The following is a 20266-nucleotide window of genomic DNA, read 5'->3' on the forward strand; positions in this document are numbered from 1 at the left end:
TTTGTGTTTTGTCACCTAAGACTATGGCACACAGGCATCCCAATATCTGCAAACCCTCCTTCAGTGACCCTGAGAATGAAGTGATTATCGAAGCATTTAGGCAGCATGATGCCTTTCTGCTTGAGAGATAAAATATTGACAGCAATATTTAAGTTCTGTTTAACATATTTTGTTTGAGAGGGAGTAATTGAAGTTTGATGCAGTTAACAACACTTTCTGTTTGATTACACATGAGCTTGGGGTGGAAGTGTCATCCAAGCCTTTTTTTTAAAGTATCATTAATGGATATATAAAGGGGAAAAGGTTTTAACCCCCTGTATTACTGTTAATTGTGATGATTGTGCCCTTACCTTTTGCTTAACGTCTTCCAGGACCATCCTCCATAGGAACCCAAGAATCATCTGCACATGATAATCCAAACATTTTTATGTCAGTACTGATGAGCAGTTCAAAGAAATATTTATTTTATCCATATGTGTGATGTGGGTGTCAGGACTGTTGTGTGTATTGTTGTACTGTCTGTACTAGTGGCACCGCTGTTAGATTGTTAGCATATATTGGACTATAGTACTGTAGGTATTAATTTCTTTCCTGTGTTTGTTGCTTATTATCACAGGTGATCCTGACAGTGGAAGTGTAGGACTCTTACTACCTGATGTCAGAGTGTCGGCAGACTCTGATTATAATAATGGCCATACACAGGCACAGTCGGGTGGTGCAGAGGTAGAATCTGACACTAAGTTTGACATTCAGCCATTCGCAGTAATTCCATCATGCACAGCCAGTAGGCCTATGCCAACCCATTCCAGGAAGCCATCAGATATTGTACAAGGTGGAGGGTGTGACATTTTATCAGGGTAGTGTGGTTACTGTGGCTTCAGTGCCTGTCGACTCTGGCCATTGCCAATGTCCAGGCAAGGTATCATGCAGGAAGGTTATTGGGGATTCTCGGAGGAGGCCTGCTGTCCATCCACCACCTGATCCAGGTGTCCCTTCCCATGCCACTCAACATATGTTTAGGGTTGCCATGGAGTTGCAGGCGTGTTCCAATAGGTGATCCAGAGAAATGCTTAGGGTTTTAGATGTGGCAAAGGCTGATGTGTGACTACCTCCACCATGTTGCCGATTCAATGGATTGAATGAATTACACGTTGGAACAGGTGGTGTCTGTGATAGAACATTTGCTGGGAGGGGGATGGCATCCACATAGGTGTAGGTCAGCCACATTATATGATGTTAACCAAAGTGGCCATGGCCAATCAGGTGGTAGTACTTCCAATGCTCTGTCAGTGATTGAGATGTCCAAACCCAGACTTGGCAGGCCATGGGGTCATGGTCCCAGGCATCCTCATGAGGAGAGCTTGTTCAGAAGGCATCAGCCACATTTAGGTAGCAGCAGTGTATCTGATCATGGGCATGGATGTGCCAGTTAAACTCCTGGCAGAGCCATTTCTCTTGGTCAGGTGCAACAATGATGAACTGCCACCTCTACCATGCATGGCTCACACTTGTCTGATATACCAAGACATTGAATTGGCACAGAGCTTGGCAGCCACACACAACAGTTACATGGTTCTTCTGTGAGGCTTAAAGCTCATTCTGTCTCAGTGGCCATTTGTTACTTTATCCAAATGTCTGCCTGTTTCTCTTTCTTACTCACATGCACTCACTTACCTTTTGTGTCAACTTAGGCTTCCTGTCCCACACCACCACACCCCACAACACCCTGTGCAAGTGATGATAACTATGCAATATCCTTGTTTTCTATCTTTTGAATTAAGGGGTACATAAGCTTTGTGTCTCATGCTCAGGATGCATAGCTGACTTAGTGCTTAGTATATCTGTGTTTGCGATGTTTTTTTCCTTATTGTACTTTTTACATATTTTGGTCTTACAAAGTTAGACAGCTGATAGAATCAAAACAGTTTTTGCATCAATATTTTTAAGACTCTTCTGAGGGTTATGAAGTCTGAAACTGAAATGTGTTTCATTCGTTTCTAACTTCTCTCTTTAATGATTTGCCAGTACAAAAGTATGAGGCCAATCTGTGGACATTCAGTGACATCTGTACTTTTGAGAGATATGAATGTGTGAATCGTTGATGCCTGAGGCCTATTTCTTGATAGAGGACAAATGTGAATATGTGAATCTTTGATGAATGAGGCCTATTACTTGATAGAGGACACATGTACTCGCATAAGTCTCTAATGTCACATGTTGAAGTTATTGCTGTACAAATCACCCACCATTTACTTACTTACATTACCAAATAACAACATGCAAGGATATGCCATCATTTGTATTATTACACAATTTAGTTTTAATACTTTGGGCTCACCACTTACCTTGTAAATCCAGCAGTTGCTACAGTTTCAGTTCAGGGCTGAGTCTGTCTGATGCTAGGAGTACACAGCCATTACATGGGTAGGTGAAGGATGTGACCATTGCCTGGCATCAATGTTACTATATGTATGTGTGTAGGATGAAGGTTTTAGCCTCTTAGGTGGTGAGTGAGTGTGCTATGCGTTGCCTGTTAGCCAATACAGGGGAATATTGAGCATGCCTATGTCTGCCAACACCCACATCAGCTGCTGGTTCTCCCTCTGACTCTTCACCTGCTTGTGGCTGTAGTGACCTTGCCACAGGTGGTGGGATGTGTGCCCTTTCCCCTTATTGATCCTGCTGAAACTGTTTTTGCATGATAATGCTGTGAAGCATGGCACAGACAGTGAAGATTTCAGTATATTTATGTGGATTGTACTGCATTGCTCTCCAGATGTATCTAGGCACTGGAACTGTGACTTCAGCAGCCCAGACACATGCTCTGTGATATTTCTTGTTTGAGCGTGTGGCTCATTATGGCATTTTTCAGTGGGTGTGTGTGTATTTCTGATGTGCATCATCAGCCATGGTTCCAGTACATAACCTGCATCCCCCAGTAAGTGACCTCATGGGATATCACCCCTAGTGAACATCTGATACAGTTGGTAGGTGTGCTAGATATGTGAGTCATGGTAACTGTGTGGGTTGCCAAGCACTCACAGTCAAGATGATTCCCTTAGAGTTACACTTGACTTGGCAGTTAATGGAGTGTAAGCCCTTTCTCTCTATGTAGATCCTTCCCTGTTCCCTGGTGGTGCCTTGATTTTTATATGTGTACAATCTATGGCACCCAGTACTTCAGGGTAATGTGCTACATGGTAGAACACCTGCATATTTGTGGCCCTGTCCTGAGGAGTACGGGGAAAATATAAGTGGTCACTGGGATGTCGGAGCATAACATCCATGAACTGATGGAGGATCTTGGATTCTGATGCCTGTGACACACCCATCATGTATCTTGTTGATCTCTGAAAGGTTCCTGTAGCTTAAATTCTAAGTGCTACACATACCTTTGTCTCCACTGGTATTGGTTCCCCTTGGTTTGCCTGGGTCTAAGTTGAGGATGACAGAGGTTGCTGAGTTCCTGTAGCGTGTCTCGATCCACTTGTAGCACTGTAAAATTTCCACCTCATGCAGGTTGTGATAAGTTAAACAGGGTCTGAAAACTCTTCTCCTTCTTGGCTGTGGTTTATTAGCAGCTGCAGCTGCAGCAGCAGCATAGAGTTCAAGCTGTTGTACACGCAAATAAATTAAAGCAACAACAGCCCATAACATTCTTTTTGTGTAGGTTCCTTTCTGTGGCTGTATTACAATAGGTTTTGGAATTTACAAGGAAAACCAGCACTGAGTCTAAATAGTTGTCTTAAAGCTTGTTGAATAGCTCCTCCATCATGGATTGATTGATTAGCAAACAATTCAAGTGATTGTGTTGTAACTAGCATGCCACGGTGTTTACCATGTTTGGTCGGCTGTACACACCACAAAGAGCTGCTTACTGAATACAAAACAGTGTACTACAGTGTGCGCAGCACTGTCTTCGTGGACTGTATAGGATTTACTGAATCTACCCTTTATCTAAGAACAACCCAGATTCTGATGCTAACATTGTCTCTATTTTACTCAAAAATTGTGCACAATTCTTTAAATATGAGGCATTTATTTGAGATATTGCCTTCTTATAAGAATGTGCTAAATTTAAATGTGTACTAAAAGGCTTATATTTTAACACATTTCCTTATGTGATTCTGCTTGGAAAATGCCTTATTTTTAGAATTATCTTTTTAACAGAATAAACAAAGAACCTATGAATACACTTATTAAATATCACAAGAAAGAGTATTCAGACCTAAAAGTTTGAGCAGAATCCCCTCACAATAATTTATACAAAATGAAGTCATTTGACAATGTTCTATTTTATGTAAGATAATTATTTTTTGTGTGCGCTTAAAAAGGACAGCTAAATTATTTTATGTGTTTTATGTGCAAATTTAAAAACTACTGATATTTTGATTGTATTTGCAATCTGCTTGATTATTTAGATGTGCATTTAGAATTTAATGATATTCAAATAACATTTTCTTCTTATATATTTAAAAAATATACTTTTTTAACAGATGTCTATCTATATATCCTTTCTTGACACAGTTAGTCCCACAAGGCTACTGGCCTTTTTTCAGGAGAGACCCAAGATAGTATTTCTGCTACTAAGGAAAATTTGGCCAGTGCATCGGAGAGCTTTCCTTAAACTTTGGAGCTGTTAGATGGCATCAGAGGGCTCCTATAGCAGCAAGGAAGAAGTCTAAGTGAAGCAGCAGCAAAGAGGAGGAGAGAAAAGCTTTGGAGAGTTTGGATGTGGAAAATGAAATTTGGAGAAAAAATATTTAAAGTGGAGTATCAGAATGTAGATAATGATCTCTGTGTGGTGCATGATAACAAATAAGCAGTGTTTGGCTGCTGCAATAGATAATGAAGTTTGAGTTTCCATTGGAATGGTACAGATGAAAGAAGCCTTAGGAAGGTTTGCAGATGATGTTCTGTTGAAAATAATCGAGCAGAAGGATCCAGTTGATAGATCTGCTGTTTCATGCAGGTGAGATGGCAGGTAACTTTTTCAGAAGTTCTGAGGATTGTAATGTGGAAAAGGAAGGAGGTGATGTAGAAGCAGAGAACGTGGCAGTTAAAAACCTATGCAGCAGTGACAGAACGTGAAAGAGGAAAGCAGCAACAAACTGAGAAGGAGTCTGGTTTTGTGGTGATAGAAAATGTATCAGTTAAAAGATATGCAGCAGTGACAGCAGGTAAAAGGGAGAGCAGCCACAAACTGTAAAGTAAAACTGTTTTATAAAAAAGAGAAGGCCAACTGTGAGAACAGGAACAAAAATGAGACTGTAATAGACAGCTATAAGGTATAGACCAAGTTGGTAACTGTTCTGGGTTTATAGCTCAAGAGATTTGGTGTTTTATACATAAAGAGATAGAGACTTTTGTAACTTAGCATTTGACACCGGGGGACTGATGATGACATTTCTGGAACTTTGCAACAAATAGAGGGATAATTTTTTTCATGGAACAATCATTTATTTTCTGGCAGTATCTTAAATGTATAAAATGTTATTTTGTGATTTAGAACCAATGAACTGGAAGAAAATGATAAAAATGCATGCAGGGTTATGCAAAACTGTTGATAACATTGTGAAAGTTAGAGATGAGAGAAACTTATGGAGTGGAAGGTGGAGGTTGGAATCACTTTTGATTTGTGAGAAAAATGGTGAAACACTTGCCAAGTGTTATTTTTCTGGCTTGTCATAGAGAGACATTAGGATATGCTGGCCAGCCAAAATGTTTCTTCTGTGAGGACTTTTGTTATTTAATTAAAGTTTGTGACAAGATGCAATGTAACCAGTGTGTGGCTGAAGGACATACAGCAAGAAGGTGCATGCCTAAAGGCAGGTTGTGTGAAAAAAGGGGTACTTTTGAATGGACTGTCAAGAACAAACAGTAAATAATGAAAAAAAAGGTGAAAGGGAAAAAACATACATGAGGAAGGACAACAAGAGGTTGAGAGAGAGGGTGAATTAGGTGAAGATGAAACTGTAGAAGAAAAATATGGAGGGAAGAAAGGAGATTGTTTGCATGCAGTAAGAGAGGTCAGGAGAAGGGATTGAGGATAAAGGATTATTTGCATCAAAATCCATGAAAAGTATTTAGTAGAGGAAAGAGTAAGAATAAGAAAATGAACATTTAAAAATATTTCCCCTAAATTTAAAAACAAGGAAAAGTAACAATTTTAGAATACTTTCAGTAAATATGAATAGTATTATTAACACTGTAAGAATCACAGGGATACTGGAATTGTGTGCTAAATGTGAAGTGAATATTTTTATGTTAGAGGGTGTACCATTACTGATAAGAAAAGAAAGACTCCAAACTGAAAAATCTGGGGCTGGCAACATAATATAGAGCTTAGGAAGTAAAAGTTTTTCTGGAGTGGTTGTGTTATGTAAAAAAAATTGTGAAATTACTACATGCAACATTTGTAAGGATAGGGAGGCTAACTGTTACAAACATGAGGTGGAGATATATTTTTAGAATTATAGCACTGGATGCATAGATAACTACAAAGAAAGAGAGAATCTGTTTCACCAATATTAGACTGTGTGGCAGATAATGTGAAAATTATAATTGCATGGAACTTTGTGATTTGGGAGAGAGATGTAAAAAGAAAGGACAGGATGTGAAAAATACAGGAAGTGATAAAACATAGCAAATTGACTGCTTGAAACAAAATTCAATTAACTTACAGAATGGGGGCTCTTGGATCTGTAATTGATTATTTTGTATTATTAGAAGGCTTGGAAGTAGCAGATTGCGATACAGTTGTGACATTTTTCAGACCATTCAGCCATATGGATGGAGGTGATAGAGTAAAGGGAATATATTAAAGTAGAAGAAGGAATAACAAGCATAAATGAGTAATTATAGTGTGAAATTGTAGAGTGGAAAGTGTTGCAATTAAGGAAGGATCATATAACCATGAAGGACTGTTATAAAAACTGATCTGAGTGGTGGACTGAATTTAAAAAGAAGTATATAAAGTAGTTTTTCATTGCCTCAGGATGACGTAAGAAAGGCAGAGAAAGTGAAGTGTGGGAACATTTATAAAAATGTATTAAGAGAATTTAGAGAATAATACAAGAGTGTACCATGGTATGGGGGAAATATATGTATGTATATATATATATATATATATATATATATATATATATATATATATATATATATATATATGTGTGTGTGTGTGTGTGTGTGTGTGTGTGTATACTTCACTTCACTGAAATCCCATTTCACTGGCATTCATTTCACTGAGATCAAATCACCTAAAGTTCACAACACTAAAAACTCATTTCACTGAATTTCATTTCACTGAATTGTAAGCTATAGACTTGATGTGTTAGTTTGTAGAGTACTGTAAGGCAAGTAAAAGGTATATGCCCTTTTCCCCACTGTAGTGTGATCTGGAGTTAGTATATATAGTTGGGGGTGTGAGGGGCACAGCCTCCCATGTTGGGAGCTGTGGGCGCGTAGCCCCCCACTTAGTTTAGTTTTATATTGTCTGTTTTTTGTTAAGAGGATATATAAGTTGTTTTTAAGTTGTGGAAAGAGGTAGCCATTAGTTTTGTGAGTTTGTTTGTTTATTGTTTTCCATTTAGTCTTGTGAATTTTAAGCTGTCGGTGAAATGAGATTCAGTGAAATGAGTTGTCAGTGTTTTGAACTTTAGGTGATTTGGTCTCAGTGAAATGGGATTTCAGTGAAGTGAAGTAGACCCATATATATATATATATATATATATATATATATATATATATATATATATATATATATATATATATATATATATATATATGTATATATATAAGGTATATAAGGAATCAAGAAAAAGTTAAGGAATCTGTATATCTCTCAAGCTGATTCATTCGTTCAAAGTCTCTTTTCCTTTGCACCTCATATTGTCTTTTACTTGATTCATTAACAGAAGGATTTGAACAAAAAGGATATATTCACTTCTTGTATCCTCACCGTTGCATTCTTTTAACACTGGTAATCAATATAACTTTGCATGCATTAGCCAAAATCTTCTCCTCTATACAAATTGTCGGACACTTGCTCAACAGATCTAAATCTCTTTTGCAACATAAATAGGTAAGGAATAATAAAATAAATAAGTAGGAATATATATATATATTGGAGAATACCAATTCTTTGGAATTGTCTTCCTCTCTAGATAGGTAACTGCAGATTCACCACTGGTTTACCACCCTTGTCCCTTGTGGTTAGGAGCAACATGTAAATGTTCTGTTCATTTTTGAGTTATTTGTACTTAAAATATAAGGGCTTAAAACTTCATTGGAATGTATGGTTAGACTTCTAAAGATCCTCCTGGATCAGTAGTCTAGTAAGTACCTAAGTACCTATGAAACCTAAAGCATTAATGTTTAGGCAGAGGTGTTAATTACAAGGGAAGAGGTGTCTGCATAGTTGGTAAAATTAGTAAAGGGGGATATTACTATAATGAGAGAAATTAAAAATGTAAAAAGATAGGTGAGAACACAAGAGTAAATCATAAGTATTATAGTGCAGCTTATGGAAAATATGGATAAGAGTATAAGGATGTAAAATAAGAAGAATGGAAAGTAAATAAATGTCCAGAATGAGTTAAGGAAGAATTTGAAAAATAAATTACTATTAGTAAATTGAATGCAGTACTTAAGTCAGTAAATGATGACTGAGTATCTGATATGGAAAATACAATAAATTAATGGATTGTCAAAGAAAGTGTTTTGTAAATGTGTTGAATGAATGGTTGAAGAAAAGTTTTGTTTATGAAGAATTATGTGGTAGGATTTTAAAACTTATATGAAAGAAATATGAGAAGAATGAAATAAAATGGAGACACATCACACTAGTCCGAATATGTAGGATGACTTCTGATGATGAAACTTTTATTAAGGAATGTGATACCTTGTACAAGATGTTCACTCAAAGGGGCTACCCAAAAGTATTATTTGAGGACATAAAGAATGAAGTCCTTGAGGGGAGAAAAACTAGATTTGCACCAATACTTGGTAAGTCAGAAGTTGTAGTGGGAACACATTCAGGTGGTGACCCTAAAGAGGGATTTGTTTCAGGTCTTATTACCACTTATGATGGTCAATCTAGTATAGTGAAAAAAATTTTTGAAAAGGAATGGATTAATTTTTCTAAAGTCTCGGAGCTTGGTCATATTTTTGAACATGACATCAAATTTATTTATAAGAAAGGTAACAACATAAAAGGAATTATAGAGAGGAGTTCTAGAGAAATTACTGACAAAAGAAAGAAAAAAGCTGGGGTTTTTAAATGTGGTGCCTGTAAGTATTGTACATACTTAAAAACAGGTAACAGCTGCTATTTAGTTGCAAGAAACAAAACTTTGACATGTAAATCCTTTGTCAACTGTAACACAAAAGGGATCATTTACATCGCTTTGTGTAAGAACTGTAACGCCTTTTATGTGGGTAAAAGCGAAAGAAGAATTAAACAAAGGATTTACGAACACACATATGATATCAGAACATCATGTGCCAATAATTCTCTGTACAAACACACATTCATTTGTAAGGATTCTAGTTTTGAATTTTTTGTTGTGGAGGTAGTACCCATTGACCCGAGAGGGGGAATGTGGGAAACATTATTAGAATACAGAGAATTATTTTGGCAGATAATTTTAGAATCCAATAAATACCCTGGGATTAATTACATGTTTTCTTTAGCACCTGTATTAAAATTAAGGGCAGCTAAATTATAACAATTTATATTTAAAAAGTTTACAAATTAACACTAATATATTATAACATTTTTTATTACTATGTTTATTACTTTTTAAATGTTGGAAGTTGCAATATCAAATCTTGCCAGTAGAGTGTAGTATTGTTTTTATTTATTCATTCATTAACAATTGATCTGAAGTAGGAGATTCATTTGTCTGCAACCTGTGGGTTATGGATCCGATATCGGATCCGAACCGGCATGGTTTTCCAGCTATGGATCCAAGCTCTCAGCTCCTCCCCTCACCCATAATGCCCTGCTCTACCCTCATGACCCCAGATCTCGTTTGCTGCGCATGGTGACTGGATTTGTTTCTCAAGCTCTCAAGCTAAGTGCTAGTTTTACTGTTAAATTTCAGAATTTTGAAGTTTTTATTGATTTTTTGTGTGAAAGTGTAGGTTTCCCCTTTGATATTTTTACTTTTTAGAGTTAATCTAAAAGTTTTATCCCTCCCCTCGCTGTTGGCGTAGAGTGTGTGTGTTGGGCCTGTGTGTGTTTTGGTTGTTTAGTTACTTTAGTTTGGTAACTACTTGTTAGACTGGGATGGCAGACCAACCCAAGTCTATATTTTCTAAATGCTCCGAGTGTGGCCATAAGCTTTCCCCAGCTGATGGCCACACTCGGTGTGTTAGATGCCTGGGGGTTGAACACCTCACATCTGGATGTTCCATTTGTGCAGGGTTCAACCCCAGGGCATTGAAGGAGCGGAGGTCCAAGCTTGTTTTGGCGGGCCTTTTACCGCCGGACTCGGCTCCGACCTCCGCTCCTTCCGGAGTAACCGTGCCTACGGTTATTCCCTCTGCGGCACCCCTCCTCCTCCTGGGACTCAACCTCCCGTTTCTGGTTGGAGGAGAGGGATGCTAGAAAAGGACCGGAGGGAGAAGCACCATAAGCGGCGGGCCGAGACCTCTGTTTCGCCCCGCCAGCCAAGCGGCTTCTCCCCGGCCCGCTGTCGGCTCCATCGTCGGCTCGGTCTCCTCCTTCGGCCCGGTCTCCAGTGTGTTTTCACGGGACCTGAGGAGGAGGAGACCTGATCTCCGCCGAGGCTATCGAGGAGGCACTCCAGGCCTACCTCGGTAGCCTCGTCGAGATCCACGTATAGCTTCGATGCTGATCTGGACCGGATGATGAGAAGATTCATCCAGGCCCAGATGCAGATGGGAGTGCTCTTGCCTCCCCCCCCTCTGGGGAGCTCAACACCCTTTTTCAAACCGATTGCTCCTTCTCCGACCCGCTATCCGGGTTCGGAGCAGCTGGAGCCGGGCGGGGTGGGTCGGCGCCGATAGTACTTTGTACTTCGGATCCGACCCTGCCCTCGAGTGCATCGGATCCGACCTCTCAGAGCCTGGATCCGAGCCTCGGATCCGGGGGGATCAGTGCTCCTTCGGCGCCGTCTGTGTCAGAGCGCACTGTCCCTTCGGATCTGAGCGCTTCGGCGCCGGCTCCGATCCACTCTTCGGATCCGAGGGGGAGCCGATTGTCGGATCCTTTGGTCGAGGTCGGCTCCCCTTCGGCATTTGATGTAGTGGAGAGGGCCCTGTTGAGGGTCTCCGGACCCCCGGCACTTGTTTCGGCTCCGTCCCGCGCTCCCTCTGCACTGGGCCAGGCTTCCACCATCCGGCCCTTGGGACAGCCCGCTTCTGTGCCCCAAGTTGCTCCAATGGAACAAGTTGCTGCTTGCGAGGAGTCCTCTGACAGCCCCCCAGAGGATGTCCCTCGCAAGCATACGTGCAAAAGGAGGCACATTGACTAACCCGAGTCTCTCACGGAAGACACGGACTTGGAGGAAGGGGAAGGCTCCCCACGGTCACCCCGAGGATGTCTCATTTGGAGACATCATGGAAATGCTCCGTATAAGGGGTGGTCTGCCCCAAGTCTTCCTCGGACGAGTCCGTGTTCTTGGAGGCATTTGAAGCGGGCCGTCTACCTCTTGGGTGTCCTCCTGCCGACCCCCTGGTGGACCTTATTACCACCAGGGCGTGGAAGGAACTGGACACCGTGGAGCCAATTCCTAAGAGGCCCGATAGGATCCTTAGCCCACCGTCCGACCGTGCCCATTGGAGTAAGGGGCCTCCGGTAGATGCCATGTTGACGGCGGCCACCAAGAGGGAACTTGCTCAGGAGAGTCTCTCAGTCCATCCCCCGAGCAAGGAGTCTCGGATGATGGACCGCTTGGGGAAGTGGATGTTTAGTTCAGCGACCTTCTCGGTAAGGGCGCTGAACTACTTGGCACACGTCATTAGGATGCAGCGAGATCTCATTAAAGAATACGCTGCATCTCCCCCAGAGTCCATGTCAGAGGAGGACAGGGTGCTGCACTCCACCCGCATGGCCACTCTTAGGTCAGTTACTAATACCTCTATGCGGCTACTCTCCCACGCTACGGAAGGCGCCGCTAGAGCCGCAGGGGCAGGCCTAGTCACTAGACGTCAGGCCTGGCTCTGTCACTGCGATTTTTCTGAGCCCTTCAAAGTGTCATTTGCGAACGCCCCCTTTGATGGTTCTGCTCTCTTTGGCAAAACCGTCACAAACGCTTGACCCAGAGCGAGAAGGACGGAAGACGCTGTCTGCCGTCGGAATCCGCTTCTCTGCACCCCAGAGGCCCTACTCTAGGAACCAAAAGGGTCAGAAGAAGATGTGGTTCCGAAGTCGCAGCAGTCCCAGCCTGCTCGGACAACCAGTCCTTCCGTGGCAGAGGAGGACAGGGAGGACGCCGCCCTAGAGGCAGAGGGGCTCCCAGAAACTTCGGGTCCAGGGAACCTTTCTCTGAACGGCCCGCGCAGCAACCCTGAGGGGTTGCCCGGCTGCTCCACTCTGGAGGCAGTCGGGGGACGTTTTTCGGGGCACCTAGCAGCATGGGAGTCCATAACATCAGACCGCTGGGTTCTCCAAATCATATCCAGAGGATATCGCATCCCTTTTCTTCACTTTCCAAAGTTGAAGTCCCTCCCAGACGTTCCACCCGGTCAACGGGAGGCCGCTTTGGCAGAAATTGGCCATCTGCTAAAGAAAAGAGCCATCCAGCCCGTCCCTCCAGACCAGATCGGATCAGGGTTCTACTCCAGGTTTTTTTAGTGCCAAAGAAGACGGGGGAACTAAGACCAATTCTAGACCTTTCTCTCTTGAATTTGGCAGTCCCCAAAGAAAAATTCCGAATGGTCACTCTGCAATCTATTCTCCCCCTTCTGGGAGAAAATCACTGGATGTGCTCGATAGACCTCAAAGACGCGTACTACCACATCCTGATGGACAGGTGCTCCAGGAGGTTCCTCCGCTTCCGGCTGGGAGCCAGTCACTACCAGTTCCGGGTCCTTCCCTTTGGTCTCACCACAGCCCCCAGGGTGTTCACCAAAGTATTAGCAGTGGTAGCGGCCCACCTGAGGCTTCAGGGGGTGCAGGTCTTTCCCTACCTGGAGACTCCTTTCTCCATCTTGCTCCTTTTCTGGGCATTGCAATAAATACAAAGAAATCCAACCTGGCGCCCACACAGCTCCTAGATGTTATAGGGGCCAGGCTAGACACAAGGAGTTTACGAGCCTTCCTCACTGCGGACAGAGTTCAAAATCTGCAGCTCCAGGTGCAGGCCATTCTCCACTCAAGTTCTGTTCCGGCGGAGTTGGTCCTGAGGGCTCTAGGGTCCATGGCGTCTGCTATGGCACTTCTCCCTCTTGCCAGGCTCAATATGCGCATCCTACAGTGGACTCTCTTAGTACAGTGGTCATACCTTGCTCTCCCTATGCACCATCCCATTGCGATCAGCAAGGCTTGCAAGCGGTCCCTCTTGTGGTGGCTTCACTCCCCAGATCTCCACGGGGGCCGCCCATTTTGTGCTTCTCCCCCTCTCGCCACGGTGACCACGGACGCCTCCCGCCTCGAGTGGGGGGGGGCATTTTGCGGGCCGGACCGTCCAAGGCACGTGGAATGATTCAGAGACCTTACTGCATATCAACGTTCTAGAGATGAGAGCAGTGCTCTTAGCGTTGCTAGCACTTCAGGACTTTCTTCCCTTGGGAACAATTGCGATTCAGTCGGACAACATGTCTGTGGTCTGGTACATCAACAAGCAAGGGGGAACAAGGTCTTACCCTCTTTGTCGAGAAGCCATGAGAGTTTGGGAATGGGCAATCTCCACCAACCGCTTTCTAATAGCAACGCACATTCCGGGTCGGTCCAACATCCTGGCGGACAAGCTCAGTCGCACCATTCTGACCCCTTACGAGTGGTCTCTCAATTGTCAAGTAGCGGAACGCATATTCGCATGGTGGGGAACTCCTTCATGCGATCTTTTTGCCTCTCCCTCAAACACCAAGTGCGACAGTTTTTTCGCTCTGATACCTCCTCCCGGAGGTTCCCAAGAGACGCTCTGGTGCATGCTTGGCCACCCGGTCTTCTGTATGCTTATCCACCCTTGCCTCTGATGCTCCAAGTTCTTCAGAAAGCCTCTCGGTGGGTTGCAGAATGATGCTCATTGCTCCGCTTTGGCCTCGACAGATCTGGTTCCCCTTCCTAAGGTCTCACTCGGTGAATCCTCCTTGGATTCTAGATCCCATTCCGGATCTGATATCCCATCCATCCTGCATACCTCCTCCGAATCTGGACAACCTGAAGCTGACCGCTTGGCTGCTCCAGTTCCACTCTTGATCAGGACTCCCGGTATTTCGTCACCTGTTAAGGCAATTCTGGTGGCAGCTCATAAACCGTCCACTAGGAAGGTCTACCGCAGCAAGTGGAAACGGTTTTCCTTGTGGGCGGAGCGGCAAGGCCTGAATCCCTTCACGGTTCCTCTCCCCTTAGTGCTTGACTTTCTAACCATTCTTTTTAACGATGGTGCCAGCAGTTCCACAGTCAAAGTACAACTGGCGGCAATTTCTCATTATCACACTGGCCATGACTCTAACCCTCTTATGTCAGCCAAGTTGTGTAAAATTTTCCTTAAAGGTACATTTCTTCTCAGGCCCCCTGTAAAACAAGCGGTTCCTCCTTGGGACCTCTCTTTGGTTCTTCAGGCCTTGACTGCCCCCCCTTTCGAACCAGCGGCTACGGTGGATCTCAAATTCTTGTCTTACAAGACAGCCTTTTTGGTAGCCATTACATCGGCCAAGAGAGTTTCAGAGCTTCAAGCATTATCAGCTAAACCTCCTTACTTGGTATTTCATCCGGACCGTGTCTATCTCAGGACCAACCCGTCCTTTCTTCCTAAAGTCGCTTCTGAAGCAAACATTAATCAGTCCATTAACCTCCCTGTTTTCTTCCCTAAATATGAAAACAAAGGTGAATATAAGCTTCACTCATTAGATGTCCACAGGCAACTTAGATTTTATCTAAACAGGATGGCTGGTCATAGGCAATCCGACCAGTTGTTTATTTCCTTTGCAAAATTTAATTTGGGCAAGCCAATTTCTAAAGTTTCTCTGTCCCGCTGGATTTCACAGTGCATCTTATTGGCTTATCAAGCTTCAGGAAGGCCCGCACCGGAGGGTGTTCATGCCCATTCAACCCGGTCAGTATCTACCTCGGCAGCCTTCAAGGCTAGGATTCCTCTAGATGATATTTGTGCAGCAGCCACGTGGGCTTCATCTCATACTTTTATCTCCCACTATAAGTTGGATCTTGCATCTAGGGGTAGAGCATCATTTGGCTCCGCGGTGCTCCGGAATATCCTTCCATGATGGCCGCCCAAGATTCAGGTAGCTGGGGACTCTGTCCCACAGGTTGCAGACAAATGAATCTCCTACTTCAGATTTAGAAGTTATGTACTCACCATAACGTTCCATCTGAGTAGGTGTATTCATTTGTCAGTAACCATCCCGCCCTCCTATCCCCCTGGCCTTTCAGTTTCCTGCATATTATCTGTTACCCTTTTCAGGGTGTTGTTGCTGTTGGCAAACTCGATCTGAGGTCATGAGGGTAGAGCAGGGCATTATGGGTGAGGGGAGGAGCTGAGAGCTTGGATCCATAGCTGGAAAAGCATGCCGGTTCGGATCCGATATCGGATCCATAACCCACAGGTTGCAGACAAATGAATACACCTACTCAGATGGAACGTTATGGTGAGTACATAACTTCTAATTCATTATATATAAAAAAATTTTGTGTGAGTTTTTATAAATGACCATATTTTTAAATTATGACCATGTTTTAATAAGTATTTATTAAATTCAATAACATATATTGCTTATCCACTATGTAGATAGGATATTTTGGGACATTTCATTGACTTGGTGTTCTATTTTAGTATTGAAAATGGCACACTACAGGTTTTATATTTACTACTATGTAATTAATTAACCTACCTATTCTATTGGTTGTGGGCATTTTTTTAATTGTATTTAAGTAACAGACAAGTGGTTTTATGTGTTTTGTATTGTCTGAAGAAGGTTTGACGAAACGTTTGATGTGATTTACACTGCGTACTCTTTCTGTGTACTGTGGATTGCTGTGGTGTGTTTACAAGCCCTATTAAACCTCGACTTTCATTTTGAGCCTTTTCGTTGTAGAACTGGTGCTTTGTTTTTTGGTTACTTGTCAAGCCGGCACCTTCCTTTGGATATAGACACATCACACTAAATAATAGAACTTATAAAATGTCTATGGGAATAGTACAGAGGAGAATGGAAGAAAGGATGAGGAATATTATAGAATCAAATATATGTATAGTATAAAAGGAAAGGGATGTCAAAAATTGTTATTGTTGTGAGAGAATTTATAGAGTAAAAGGGAGGATGTAAAACCTAGGGTAGACATGCTGCTTTGTGAGATGTTATGGTGAAGTATGGAATAGGTAATAGAATTAGAAGAGTGTGTATGTCAACATACAAGAATAACAGAGTAAAAGTGTTATTTAATGGGTGGCTTAATAAAGAAATATGCATGAAGTGTTGTATAACACAAGGATGTCCAATGAGTGAAATATTATTTGCATTGGCGATGAATGAGTTAGTGAATGAAGTAGCTTATAAAATTAGCAATGCTAGATATGTGATGCCAAAGCTGGTGGTGATACCAGTAATTGAATTACCTTCAATCAAGATAAAAGTAAGGGTTTGGGTGATGTGGTGAAAATTGGGGGATATTTTTCAATAAATGAAGTATCGCTGCTAGGAATTAAATTTGGGAAAATGATGTAGTTATGATGCAATGGGAAGGGTTAATAAAAGAAATTAAATAAATATGTCTTCCAAACAAGACATAAAGATTAACATTCAGGAAAGAGGTTTATCTGCTGAATTTGGGTTCCTATCATGTAGTCAAACTTTTACAAGTTCAAACCTCATATGGTCGAGACCATAAGTTCGAATTTATAAAAGTTTGAGTGTTTGAATGGAAATCTCTATAAGCATAGGTTTCCATTTTGTTCAATGGGGTGCAATCTTGGAGTTGGTATATTTAAGTAGTGGAGGGTGTAGTGGGTGCAGCCCCCCCACACATGGGGGTGCAGGTGGGGCTTGCCCCCTGCTTAAAACAGTTTATTTTGTTTTCCGTTGTTTTTTTTTTTATCCATAGTTGAAGCTTTGTAACTTTGAACATAATGGTTCGAACATTACGTGTTTGAAGTTATAAGACTTTGACTATGTGATATAGACCCGCTGAATTCAGTATTAATGGGAAAATAGCATGGATGTCATATAATCCCATTAAAATATATAAAGGAAATTGTAAAAAAATACCGACATGGAAAATAAAAATTGATTATATAGAGACAGACTGAAGGGTATGGTATAGTAATGCAAAGAAATAATGTTATTATGTAAATCCATAGGAAAATTTACCACAAGAAGTGATTAAAGCCATTAAAATAATGAAAAAATGTTGTACCCAGATGGTAGGGTTTCGGGAAAGAAAGTTGAAAGTGTATGCTTATTTTGCAGGGGAGGGAGAGACAACAGGGCATGTTTTTCTAAATATAAAAGAGTGGTGAACATCTGGAATTCATTGTGTGAAAAATAATTTTTTGAGATTATTAATGACAACAGATATGAATATGATTATGTACAGATAAAAGAAAGAATATGTGTGAAGGGTTGAAAGAATTTTTTAATATTGATTATTTGGAATGAAAGATTGAATTAAATTGTGTTTAACGGGAAATGTATTTTGGATGATATATTGAGAAAAATTTGATTATGTTTGTGGAAGAAGGAGTGGGGCTCAGTTATTGAAGAATAGCAGTGAAAACATAAGAAAATTATAAATAGTAAGAAATAGAAATGTAAATATATTTGTCTGTAAATATGTAAATATGTTTTATGCTGTATTAAAGAAAGGACTCCTACTCTTTTCTGTAGATGCCCTGGGATTTTTTACATTTATCTGAACTACCACTAAACATTTTATCTGAATGACCTCACACTCAGGAATGCAGCACCTCTCAATGCTGCACTGCAGTGGCAGTTATCCAGTCACCTGGAGTTGGAAAAGAATGCACATCCTTCTGATCTACCAGCACTAAAGGCAAGTTTGCTGCCTGTTGCACCACAGACAGTGTATTTATGTATTGTATTATTCATGTATTTATTATATTTATGTATGGTATTATTTATCTGTTATATATTTAAGTTTTACTAGATATCACCCTCTGAATGTAAAAAATAATGTAGTTAAAAGGCTGCTTATTAGACTGTCTAGGTTAATCAGTGATGATAACTGTTTCATAGAATGTAAAAGGTGATTAATTGTTCTTTGTCAAACGAGGTTATCCAGATGCATTTTTGACAGTACTGCTAACATGGTACTAGGTAATAGGCATGCTTTACATTTTTAGTCATGTAAAGATTATCAACATGAAACACAAATACTCTGGTTAATGCAAAAAATGGTTTTGAGTTTGTCATGTATTTTGCACACAGTTTAGATAGCAATGCTGTTAAAGGGGCCATTGTTAACAACTGGAAAGCTTTGATGAGTAATGGTCAATTGTGCACAATAGTTGGTGACAAATCAACTTTTATTTCTAGTAGACCAAGTCATTTGAAAGCTATAGATTTTTATGAAAGCTAAGGGCATGTTCAAATGTGCTTCATGCTGCTATTGTAGATACAGTAATAAAGGACACATTTAACTAGCCACATTTAGGAAGAACAATTGCAATTCCCAAGCATTACAGTTTGTTGTATGTTTTGCTGCATGGTTTATCTGTGGTTGTTTTATGTAGGTTAGACTACTAGGAAATTGAATTTATAGATGAGTGCTTGTTTATTATCAGGGTAAGATATGAAAATAATGCCCTATTTAATCATTCTTTTTCTTGAGTCTGCTTTAGAAAAATTATTTAGTGTAGTCAATGTTGTTGAAAAAATATCAGAGGTGGTCACTTTGAGTTGTTGTTCTTACAGAAAAAAGAGGTGTCTTGGCAACTTAACTTTAATACCCAAGTAGTAATTATAATACAAGTATGAAATGTGTGGTGAAACTAAGGTTTGATCATTAGTTTCACTGAAAACGTATTTAAAACATAAGAACTTGCTTCTAATTATTTTTAATTGATTCTAATAATATGAATTGATTGGTTTATAATGTCATCTGAGATTTTAATAACTCATTTAAACCTGCTATCTTATGTTTTTATTGTTCAGATGATTTTTGAGATAAAAGGCTTTATTATTGTAATGTATTAAATTTTATTTTGCAGTTCAGAAATCGTTTGTGGTTTTTATTCCTAATATTAACCAGGGATTCTGTACATTGTCTTCATATCAGACGTGTTCCTGTAAACGTTTCTGGGAAATAGGTGTACAGACTCACCCTTTTCATTGCCCCTGCCATTTCCAAGACAGTAATTGAACCTAAGTCAACTTATAGGTTCATAGGTTCATAGGTTCATACTAGGCTATCTGCCCAAGGGCATTTATAAGCCTAGCCCATAGTTATGTGGCTTTCGCCACCCCTTTAGTTTGAATAAAAACTATGCCTATCATTTTGCTGTGCCTCTGTCAAGCAGTGACACTGAAGTAATCCCTGGGGTATATCTGCAATCTCCCATCCATTGGTCAAGATTCCTCTTGAACAAGGCCAGAGAGGTGCTCTGCCTCACATGTACCGGGATTTTGTTCCACAGCATAGGGAGTCTCTGGGTGATGAATCTGTCCCTCCAGCACGTTCTATTTATAACCGTGTCAAGGTTTAAGTCTCCGCCCTTGTGGTTCTGAGGGATCTAGATTTTTGAGGTGAAGCATATTCATCAAATCTGGGTTTGACATGGCCTTATATGTCAGGCACAGGTCACCTCTGAGCAAGCGGTATGAGACTGAATAGAGCTGGAGTTCTTTCAGTCGGGCAGCATAAGACATATTTTTGAGACCCTTTATCCTTTTGGTGAGGAACTTTTGGGGCCTTTCAAGCTGCAGCAGGTGTCTGGTCAGATACATTCGAACGGGCATTGTACTCAATCATAGGTCTAATGAGTGATGAGTACAGGGGACGATGACCTCCCTTGATCTAGATGTGAATCCCTTCATGATCAGGTGGGCAATATAGAAGGTTTTCCTAACTACTTTAGCAACATGAGTGTCAAACGAAAGG

At 41.1% G+C, this 20266-nt stretch overlaps 1 protein-coding gene across 1 annotated transcript in view; it reads left to right on the plus strand.

Annotated features, from left to right (window-relative positions):
- The window catches only part of LOC122802621 (cyclic AMP receptor-like protein A), a 3720933-nt gene extending 3702692 nt beyond the window's left edge, over positions 1 to 18241 (plus strand). Inside the window, exon 14 of the transcript XR_006364962.1 lies at positions 18034 to 18241. The gene's annotated coding sequence lies outside the window, so the exon portion shown is untranslated. The remainder of the gene's footprint in view (positions 1 to 18033) is intronic.
- The last annotated feature ends 2025 nt before the right edge of the window (positions 18242 to 20266 follow it).

The sequence above is a fragment of the Protopterus annectens genome, chromosome 5.part0, assembly GCF_019279795.1.
Source record: "Protopterus annectens isolate FY-2018-M chromosome 5.part0, PAN1.0, whole genome shotgun sequence".
Lineage (NCBI taxonomy): Eukaryota > Metazoa > Chordata > Ceratodontiformes > Protopteridae > Protopterus > Protopterus annectens.